Source organism: Odocoileus virginianus, chromosome 5 (genome assembly GCF_023699985.2).
Source record: "Odocoileus virginianus isolate 20LAN1187 ecotype Illinois chromosome 5, Ovbor_1.2, whole genome shotgun sequence".
Classification (NCBI taxonomy): Eukaryota; Metazoa; Chordata; class Mammalia; order Artiodactyla; family Cervidae; genus Odocoileus; species Odocoileus virginianus.
Genome location: NC_069678.1, coordinates 32,414,716 through 32,426,656, shown reverse-complemented (window position 1 = coordinate 32,426,656; position 11,941 = coordinate 32,414,716). Strand labels below are relative to the sequence as shown.

The 11,941-nt window shown below is 37.6% G+C and overlaps 1 pseudogene; it reads left to right on the top strand.

Moving 5' to 3' along the window:
• Positions 1-497: 497 nt before the first annotated feature.
• LOC139035340 (U6 spliceosomal RNA) lies at positions 498-593 on the top strand (annotated as a pseudogene).
• Positions 594-11,941: the final 11,348 nt, after the last annotated feature.

The following is an 11,941-nucleotide window of genomic DNA, read 5'->3' as shown; positions in this document are numbered from 1 at the left end:
ATAAAGACTTCACAAATCTGTTAGGCAATGATCTTAGCTGCAACCAAGAGAAAGCTATTCTGATTCATTTAAGCAGAAAAAATACTTGTTGAAAGTATACTGGGCTTTGCACAGAATGTTGCTAAGTGTGGAGAAACAGACTTGCGCAGAAGCACAGGAAGTCAGTCAGTAGCAAGAAGCCCAGCCTGAATCCCGTCACAGAGCTGGTCTAGTAAAGACACCGCGGCCGCCGCCAGGGGTCGCTAGGTGCCACAGGGCACACTGCAGCGGCCACGGCCTGGGGGACCAGCCTCGGCCCGGGATGCTGCCCCTGGAACTGCTGCCAGAGCTGCGCTTGGAACCCACTACTGCCTGTATCACAATCTCCACACGCGATTCTACTGCAGTCTTTGTATCTGCTCCTATCAATCACTAGCTCCTGTCTGAATGGCTACAGTGTTTGATTGGCTGATCTTTAAGCAACTATGGGGCGTCCCAGGCGGCGCAATGGTGAAGAATCTTCCTTCGGCAGCACATGTACATGGAACGATACAGAGATTAGCATGGCCCCCGCGCAAGGATGACACGCAAATTCTGAAGCGTTTCCCCTCCCCAGGGGTGGGCGGGGGCCGGGGAGGTGGGGGAGGGAGTGGAGCTTCCCGCATAGCTCGGGTGGTAAAGAATCCGCCTGCAATGCAGGAGACCCTGGTTTGATTCCTGGGTTGGGAAGATCCGCTGGAGAAGGGACAGGCTACCCACTCCAGTATTCTCGGGTTTCCCTGGTGGCTCAGCTGGGAAAGAATCCGCCTGCAATGTGAGAGATCTAGGTTCGATCCCTGGGTTGGGAAGATCCCCTGGAGAAGGGAAAGGCTACCCACTCCAGTGTTCTGGCCTGGAGAATTTCATGGACTGTACCTATGGGGTCGCAAAGAGTGGGGCACGACTGAGTGACTTTCACTTTCACTTTGCCAATGCAGGAGACGCAAGAGACATGGGTTCAATCCCTGATTCAGGAAGATACCGTGGGAGTAGGAAAGGGCAAACTGCTCCAGTATTCTTGCCTGAAAAATTCCACGGACAGAGGAGCCTGGTGGATTAGAGTCCATGGGGTCTCAACGGGCTGGGTATGATTGAGTGACTGAGGACATATACACACAGGTGAACCATACATAGTCTGCTTCAAGAATCTGGAGTGATGTGCATCTTGTCAGTGACCTTTCTAAAATGGGAATCAGGCCTTCCATAAAGACCAAAAATTGTACACACAGCCTAAGGATTCTCACAACATTGGAAGTAGGAAATTCACACCGCACGGGAAAGGAGACCTGATACTAGGAAGACAAAAATATGGAAACAAATTCTATTGCAAGAAATGGCAAATACAGAAGCCAAGACCAAAAATTGTCTGCAATAAGTAGTGTCTTATTCCAGAATATTGGATTCCAGTGAAAACCTACTAGAAAAATGGTGATGGGACTACACACACACACACACACACACAGATAAGGAGAACCTAAAAGAAAACAAACTCAGAATGAAAACAATTCCTTTAACTGAGGATTTTCATCAGCTCCTTAAGGAGAAATCAGACATTTGGATATGAATCCCTTCATCTTTTAAAACCCAGTCCAGGGCTGGCTTGTGCTCAGTACGCGAACCTTCACTTCACCTGCTGAGCCAGTGCAGACACTGGTAATCAAGAGTCTGGTTTTTTTTCAGACTTTGGGACACAGCAGGAGAAGGAGAGGTTGGGAGGATTTGAGAGAATATCATTAGAACACATACTTTACCATATGTAAAACAGTCAGCGGGAGTTTTATGTATGACACGGGAAACCACAAAGTTGGTGCTCTGTGGCAACCTGGAAGGATAGTGTGGGGAGGGATGTGGGAGAGGGGTTCAGGAGGGAAGGGACATGTGCATGCCTATGGCCAATTCATGGTGATGTATGGCAGAGGCCATCACAATGTTGTAACTATGCTTCAATTAAAATTAATTGATTAATTATTTTAAAAAAGAATCAGTTCTTCCATGTTCAACCCAAACTTGACTTCAGGTTTCTTCTCACCACAATGCTACCAATTGCTAATGAGTTGGTTGAAATTCATTTTCCTATGTCAAAGGAAAATGCCTATTTTTCCCCAAGAAAGTAGATTTGATGTCATAGATATACATGGGGGAAGGGAGACCCCAGATAATTACTACCATTAAGATTCTTACTGCTTTCAGCAGTGTGCAAAAGGAGCGATGTCTTTAGACAATTTTATTTAACAAGACTTCTTTCTTTCCTTGTTGAAGAGATTCTGCTATTTTTTACATTAGCAAATGCTTCATTGTATTATATTTTTTAAAATCATAGTACTTTCTCAGACACAAGATCAGGAAGTCTTTTTGTTTTGGCTGTTCTGGGTCTTCACTGCAGCCCACAAGCTCAGTGGACATGGACCGTGAACTTAGCTGCCCTGAGACATGTCCAATCTTAGTTGCCAGACGAGGGATCAAAACTGTATACTCTGAGTTGTAAGGCATATTCTTAACCACTGGACCATGAGGGAAGTCCCAGGAAGTCTTACACTTCTTAATGTCTGTCTGTAGGGAATAGCTCCATCCTCTATACAGTGTCCTGCGTTTATCTATATGATATAGATATAGACTAAACAAATATGTGTATAGATATTAATATCCTTTTAAAAGTTCACATTCTGCTATTTATCAACTATTAACTTTCTTTTTACTCCATCTGTTTTGATAATTACTCATTGTAAGAGATGGGCATTAGGTGAAAAATCTTTTCCCACAGATAAAATTTTACAAGCTGCTACCACCTCAAGATAACGTGGAATGAATCTCTTTGAGTAAGAGCTCCAAAAGCCAAATGCAGTGACAGGTTGATAGAGTGCAATGTTTGTATTACCCACAAAAGGCAAAGTCTGAACGTGTTGATAGTGTGTCAGAGTAGATTTAATGATCACTATGGAAAGTTGCTGGGGAACTAAAAGCGGAAGCTTTTTATAACAGATCACTAGAATGTTCATGCTACCAATATGAAGGCAAGGTTCTTTGTTAACCAAGCACAGTTTTCCTAAGTCGTTTATTCACTTGAACATGGTAATCTTAAAATATAAATTGAGTAATAAAAATGTCAGCATTTTTTCAAACTCATTGATTGAGAACATGGGAACTTGTTCTTCTCTTTTTTAATAGCGTATAAACCATGGTCACAAGATGGCTGCCACACCTTCATTCATGCCATCTGCACTAAGGGAAAGAGTAACGAGAAATCGTGATTGGAAAAAATGTGCACACAAGATTAGTCTGGTCAATATTTTATTAGGTGAGAAAAGTTTTGTATACCTCCCACCTGGTACCATATTTTCGTATTATTAACCATAACTATGCTACATGGCTACTCATAGCTTCAAGAACAGCTAGACTAAGAAACTGAGGTTTTAGTTGAAACACTGCTACCCAAAAATAAATTAAAGGAGAACAGGAGAACTTTAAAAGAAAGCTTACTGTGAACACAAACAAGATACAGAGCAATTACAACATCCCAGAGAATTCCCTTCCGCTGACCCTTTATAGTCAGACCCTCCCCATCCCTAATTTCTGGTACCCACCTTTTTTTAGAGTACCATGTCAATGGAATTATACTGTATGTGATCTGCTTAGATTGATTCATTCACTCAACATGATATCTTTGAGCTCTACCCATGTTGTTGCATATATTAATAGCTTTTATGACTGAGTGCTGTTCCATTGTATGGAGTAAGGACAGTTTGTCAATTAAAGAGATGAAACAAAACTACCCCCATGTTGCGGGCCCTGTTTACTGTATTGAGCTGAGTGTTATGTACTTCCTACAATAATTTTTAAATGGGAAATGATAAGGAAATGGATCATGTTTTGTTTCTTCATTCAGCAATATTCATAAAATTAAGTAAATTATTTAAATTTGTCTGATTAGAAAAGCAAAAAAAGCTTTTGCCTATAATAGCTAATATATAAATGGATAATCTCATCAATAAATGGCATAGTAATAAAATATATTTTTGCCTTTACCCAATCAATTAGCTATTTGGATCAGTTTTTAATTAAAAGTAATGTACTTTATAGATAAATGAACAAAGAAGCAAGGAACACAGATTTAAGTGGGGAACATTATAAAAATTTAGACCTAGGGATAATCATTATCCTGAAACAATATTGATATATGATTAATGACAAAACTCCTATTTTCATTCCACCTAACGGCATTCAAGATTGTATAAAGGTGTTTTAATGTAAACTGGCCTAGATTGGTTTTCTTTACTTGAAAATTTAAAAATGCTAAAATATTCATAGTTAAAAGGCTTTTGTGTTTTTTTGCTTCTTAAAATCATTATCAGCTTTATTAAGTAAAACTGATAACATTTGACTGCACATATACAATATTTTGGACTTCCCTGGTGGCTCAAGAAAAGCACATAGGATAATGGAAGATATAAATGTATAATTCATAATGCATAGTATATATAATTCATGGGCTTCTCCAGTGGCTCAGCAACAAAGAAGTTACCTGCAATGCAGGAGATGTGGCCTGTAATTCAGGAGACATGAGTTTGATCCCTGGATCAGGAAGATACCCTGGAGAAGAAAATGGCAACCCACTCCAGTATCGCTGCTGCTTCTGCTGCTAAGTCGCTTCAGTTGTGTCCGACTCTGTGCAACCCTGTGGACTGCAGCCTACCAGACTCCTCTGTCCATGGGATTTGCCAGGCAAGAGTACCGAAGTGGGTTGCCATTGTCTTCTCCACACTCCAGTATTCTTGCCTGGAAAGTCCCATGGACAGAGGAGGCTGGCAGGCTACAGTCTGTGGGGTTTCAAAAGAGTCGGTATATGACTTGGAAACTAAACAACAAAACCAACAAATACAGTATATTACATACATACAAAATACTGCACGTATTTTAAATATATAAATTGGTAAGTAGAGATGATATATACACCCATGAAACCCTTATCATTATCAAGATAATGAACAAATCCATCAACTCAATTTTTCTCATGCCCTTTATGTAAAACTTCTTCCCCTTGCCACTTTCCTCTCTCATGCTTCAGCAAGGACTGATCTACATATTATTTCACTATATATTATTTTCTGTGTTCTAAAAATATATAAATAAATAAACCAAAATAGGATATAGTCCTGTTAGGGGTTGTGACTTCTTCTGCTTGTCATAATTAAGATTCGTCTGTGCTGCTAGGTTTATAGTTTATGCCTTCTTGCTGCTGAGGAGTTTTATGTTATGTAAATATGCAATGACTTGCTTATCTTTCACTTCTTTCTCTCTCTCTCTTTTCATTTCCATTAGGTATAACTGACAACAAATCCTTCATCACATCTGACTTTATTTCCAGATCTTTAAATATCCTCATATCACTTACTCATATCAACTTGTGAATCTTAGTTAAAGCACTTTGGTTTTAAGTAATAACTTATGTGATACAAATTTACGCCAAAAGGAAAATTAATTATTAAGACATAGACTTTAAAATGTAACCCATAAGCTTTTTTGTGAAGCTTGCTTTCACAAAGAAATGGAATCGGAAATTGGAAAAGTACCAAAAAGCAAGGCAGCTTTACTCTCATTCTTATTCTTTCCTAGCATATAAAATTTCTCTGATTTGCTTCGAAAATACCTGGCCATGATTTCCTTAATTCCTGAATATACCTATCCTCAGTTCAGGCAATATTCAGAGACTAATTTGTATTTCTTAACACCAATTCCAAATCTCCATTGTCATGAACCGACAGAATCACCTTGAATCAGATATCCTAGTAAAAATAACTGGTCAAAAGAAAAAATTACAGAAAGGAGGTATGGCTTCTTAGGTTTGCTTCTATAGGTTCTGCTTGTTCAAATGACTCAAATATGAGGTTATTGCTTAGATTAAGTTGCACAGTCCTTGAGGGCAGGAACACTCACTTTGGAATACTCAAATAGGATGAGAACATAGAAACTGCACAATAACTCCTTGTTGAATAAATAAACGCTAACAACTAGCATTATTGAGAACCAATATGTACTAGGTATAGGACTAAATACATTATGTAAAATGATTTAGTTATCTCTAGCAACAATCCTGTGAACAATGCACTCAAGTTATTTACATGCAGAAACTGAGTCTCAGAGAAAAAGTAACTCCCAAAACTTTTACTTGTACTAAGAGGTGAATTTGAATCCAAGGATCTGACTCCAAAATATGATTATCCACTAAACAAACATTCTGCACCAAGTGATTCCAGGTTTCACAGGAATCACGAGCATCTCAACTTACTGGGCTTTCTATCACACTGCCTTTTCAGTATCATTTGTATCAGTATCAGTTTTGGTTAAAGTACAGCTATTTTTTTTTGTTGTTGTTAAAAATGAACCAAATGAGAAAAAAGAAGCATTCATGAGAATATATAACTACAATTACTTATATAGTGCTTGACAGACTGTCTTTCTCTGGTGAAATAAATTTTATAAGGTGTACCATGATGCTTTTTATGGCATGAAGAAAAGCTTTTGTTTGGAAGGTGCTTTTTTATAGTTGTTTTAAATTGACCAGTTCTTATAGAGACTTAACAGATCAAATCCTTTCAACATTTCTTATTACTCCTGTAAAAAGTTGGCAATGTCAACCATCAAACCATTTTGCAACGGATGTAAGAATCACAGCAGGGTGTTAGTGAGTCTAGGAGTTGTGATTGGATGGAAGGCCTGTGTCTGAAATTGTCTCAGCATAAGACTCCATAGGATTGAAAAAGCAATAAGCTTTATGGGGAAGATGCTTCTGTGGAGTCTGAATGCTACCTGAAGGGAGTGAATGTAAATTACCAGGTTACCAAAGCAGTCTAAATTGTCTGATGAGAAGCATATTGTATCAACATCAACACTGCTCTTTGTTCCTTTAGAAGAACTTTTTAAAAATGTGCTTCTCAAAAGATAAAAGGAAACAGGAGAGGGAGATGAGAAGAATCAGCAGGAGTCACAAAATTTTTCAAGAGCCTACTGAGTTTAAATGTGTCAGATGGAATATGAATTAGATAAATATCTAATTATTCTATAGTAAATTAGAATACAGAGGATGAGATGGTTGGATGACATCACCAACTCAATGGACATGAGTTTGAATGAGCTCTGGGAGTTGATGATGGACAGGGAGGCCTGGTGTGCTACAGTCCATGGGGTTTCAAAGAGTCAGACATGACTGAGTGACTGAACTGAACTGAAATGAAATTAGAATACAAAACATTATATACTTTCATGGTGAATTTTTGAGGCAGCATGTACTCTTGTAACCTAGTAAGTTGTATAAATATAAGATAAATTCAAATACATAGCGGTAGTCTATTGGTAATGTTGCTCTATTTCCTAATTTATTTTATTTGCTTGCACATTCTTCTGTCCTGACAATTTGAAAGGATTAAAGATATATACAATTTCCTTGCTGGACTCATAGGAACAATAAGACAAGACTGGGATTTAACATAAATCATGAAATGAAATATTGACCTAAAGAAGCTGTAAATAGTTATTTGCCATTATGAAATATACTTTTGCTTCTGAACAATTGTAATCTTTGGCTTGGCATGGAAAAGCCTTATATCTACCTGTACCTCTAGAACTTAGTGTAGTACCAGGCATTAGTAGGTGTTCTGGTCATGTTCATAGTTGCTGTTGCATAACTGTGGGGGTACTGATGATCCAGAATCTGCAGTCTCCATGACATTTAGATACAGTCATTTGCTCATTCCACAGAAATAAATTATGCGGGGCTAATGCTCAAATTAACTTCAGTGTGCGTGCCTGCATGCTAAGTCGCTTTTGTCTCGTCCAACTCTTTGCAGCCTCATGGACTGAAGCCTGCCAAGCTCCACTATCCATGGGATTCTCCAGGCAAGAACACTGGAATGGGTTGCCATGCCCTCCTCCAGGGTATCTTCCCGACCCAGGGATCAAAGTCACATCTCCTCCGGCTCCTGCATTGCAGGCAGATTCTTTACTGCTGAGCCAGTGGGGAAACACAAGTTGGGTGCAAGACTTGTTAAATTAAAAAAAGTATTCATGATATGTGAAGAGGGTAAGGAGGACTCAAGGGGCTGTATCATGATAGGTATAGGAATCATTGCAATGTGGTCTGTAGTGGGAGAAAGAGATTGAGTTCAATTTCCAGTACAGCAAGGACAGTCAGGAATTGATAGCCAAGGAGCAAGGCGGAGGTCAGTGGATAAAGAATTACTAAGAGGAAACATGAGGAGTATGGGGTGGTTCTGGCTAATTTCACCCAACAAGATTCTTGTTGAAAGCAAGCCAGAGTGATCAGACACCACCACCTGAGATAGTAAAGGATAAGGAACCTGATCGTATATCAAAAGTGATCAGATATGGAGGATGGGGGATGTTGGTTAAACTGACTTGTAGGACACTTGCTAAAATTGAACAGTACAGAGAACACCAAGTCAAAAGTCAAGCCTAGTTGAAAAAGAGTTCATGGGAGCCTGAGAAAAGTTTGGTCAAGAAAAAAATGTTGTCAGATTCAATAAATGAATATTTATCAACTTTACCCATGTTGAAACAAAAGAAGATGGATTTTATCATTTAAAAAATGTATAAAACACATTTCTCAGTTAGGGGATTATCCCACACCATGAATCTATGCTATAACATTCAGATCATTACTACATGATAGAGCACATGGACATTTCATTCAAAGTTTGGCTATAAAAATGAAAAAAAATAGAAAGAGCTCAAGACAGAGAGTGAGTAAAATTTTAAAATTTTAAGCAGGAAACACTCAAGGGTTATACTGAAAATATTTCTCACTACACAAATTACTTAAAGCTTATCTCCTAGGCCTGAACTTTTTGAGTTATCTTTAACTTTTCTCTTCCCTTTTCATATTTACTCATTGAATAGTGATGCTTTTCTTTGAAATAGCATCTTAGGTTATCACTTCCTCTTCACACCCAATGTCACTTAATAGTTCAGAATTTTATTTCCACAAAAGCCTGATTAATAAAATATCTTCCACTGTGGTCTTCTTGACTTTTCCAAGAATTCATTTAAGGAAAAAAAAAAAAGAACCATTTGGAATTCTACTATCAGTTTAATTTTTAAAAAATTACTTACCCATGAAGTTTCTTTCATTAAAAAAATCCCTATAATTATTTCTATTGTTGTATTTCTATGTCTATTATATCTAAAGATATCCATGGATATCTATTATATCTAAATTATTTCTATATCTAAAGATTTCTATAAATCTTTCAGACTGGAAATGAAGATCCATTAAAGCTGAAGTTGTATAATCTATCTAATTTTAGTATCCACTCCTCCCCAACAGGAACTCTTAATAAACTACTTGGATTGTGGTTTGTTAAGCTGGAGAGTTTTTTCTTCCTCTCTTTCCAAAAGAAATACTGTGTACCTTTAAGGAAGACCTTTTCATAAAAACTTCACATCCCACATTCACTCAATAGCTTTTTTTCCCCAGTGTCTACATTTATCTTATCATATTATAAACAACCTGCTCACTAAAGAATTCTAAGTGTAAGAAATACAGTGACTTCTCTATGTTTCCTGCTGGAGGGCAACAGAGGATGAGATGGTTGGATGGCATCATCAACCCAATGGACATGAGTTTGAGCAAACTCCAGGAGATACTGAAGGACAGGGAAGCCTGGCGTGCTGCAATCCACGGGGTTGCAAAGAGTCAGACACGACTGAGCGGCTGAAAAACAACATCTATGTTTTGGGCATCTCAAAATTTATCATTGTGTTGGGTTGGGTAGAATTTGAGCAATACTTGTGCCCTAACACAATTATCAATAATCTTGACCTCTATATGCAAAATTTCCCAGCAACTTTTATGTCTTATTCTGATATATAATTGATATTTGAATATCACTAAATATTGAAAAAATAAGAAAGGGACAGGTCAAGGAAAAAAAACACAGAAATAAAAGGAATTAAGAGAAAGTGGAGGCAATGCAGAAAGCAAAAGACAACTGCAATTAAATGATTCTTTGCAAAGAAAAAGTATAGGAAAAAATAAGACAAAAAAGGATGAATAAGAGTTCAGTTCTTATAAATTACAAATTTTATAGCTTTTTTTTTTTTACCAATTCTGTGAGAATGTTTAAAGATAAAATTTTAAACAACTTTCAGAAAATAAAGGAGCAAAGAAAAAAGCCACAGAAAATATATGATGCTGTGAAAGTGCTGCATTCAATATGCCAGCAAATTTGGAAAACTCAGCAGTGGCCACAGAACTAGAAAAGGTCAGTTTTCATTCCAATCCCAAAGAAAGGCAATGCCAAAGAATATATAAACATATATGATTTATATATTTTAATTTCTACAAGACTCAATATAAGCATAATTTCTCTTCTTTTATCTATGTGTGTATACTGTTTCTTCTATCTCATATATCTATGTTATGCAAGTCCAATATCCAAATCATAGAAGCTCCAGATACAGAAAATAGAAAAATGATGAGGAGAAAATCAATAAATGCAAATAATTAGAAAAAAGTATACAAACTGAAGGATATTTGTCTTCAAAGCGGAAGAGCCCAAATTCCAAGAATAGTAAATAAAAAACATATAAACTAAGATACATGATTATATAATTGTGCAAAACCAGTAATACCAAGTTCCTTAAGGCTTCTTGAGTCTCAGAATGTCATCTGAATTAAAGAGAAATTTGCAAACTACAAGAGAATGAAGTAATGCTGTATGAATTGTGAATGGAATCACTTTAAACACAGAATCTCATATCCAACCAATCTTTTAATCAGATACCCATGCATGCCAGAATTTAATATGTATTTCCTATCTACCCTGAGGTAGGCAGAACAATAGATCCTCCAAAGATGTTCATGCCCTAGTCCCTGGAACCTGTGAATATGTTAATTACGTAGCAAAGGGAAATTTAGGATGCAGATGAAGTAAAGTTTACTAATCATTTAACCTTAAAATAGAGAGATCATCCAGAGGGGCACAATGTAATCACAAAGGTCCTTAAAAGAAGAAGAGGAGGGCAGAAGAGGAGGTCAGAGTGTTGTTGTGTGAGAAGGGCGCAACCTACCATCGCTGGCTTTAAAATGGGGAGGGTCGCAAGCCAAGGAATGCAGGCATCTGCTAGAAACCGAACAAAGATTCACCCTCAGACCTGCGGACAGGCATGCAGCCCTTCCTTTACCTGGTTTTAGCTCAATGTCGTCTAAGTTAGTTTGACTCTAAAATACAGACAGCAAAAGAATACATTTTTGTTGTTTTAAACCACTGCATTTGCAGTGACTTGTTACGGAAACAATAAAAACTAACTTTTTCTTGAGGTCTACTGGAAGATTTCTTCCACTAAAATAAGAGAATAAAACAAGTACAGGAGACCTGAGTGAGATACAGCGAACAAGCAATACAACACAGGGGAGGGAAAGAAAGATGACCTCAAGAAAACTGCTGTGAACCAGACCTGGAGACCAAACAGACCAGTTTCAAAAAGAGAGTGAAAGGTATCTAGAGGGATTAAGAGGGAAAAAGCAAGTAATAGATTATCCGATATGTTACCTTTGATCACGTAGAAAGTTCTAGAAAGACATTTGTAACAGAATTGTGTGCCAAGAGTTAATCAGAAATTTAAAGGGATCTAAGCAATAATAAACTAAAATAATAAAGCCATTATTAACTCCAAGGAAAACAAAGTTATAAGAGAAAGGAAATGAACCAATAGGTCGTTACTTGAACAGAATTTAAAAAGCCATAATCATAACAAAAATGTTGGGTACAGACTTTACCAGAAACTCTGATACCCAAAATAGATACTGCGTACTTTTAAGGAGAACCTTTTTCACAGACGCTTCCGTAGGAGAATAGAAGGCTTTGCAACGGCACAATGGTCAAGAATCCTCCTGCCAATGCAGGAGATG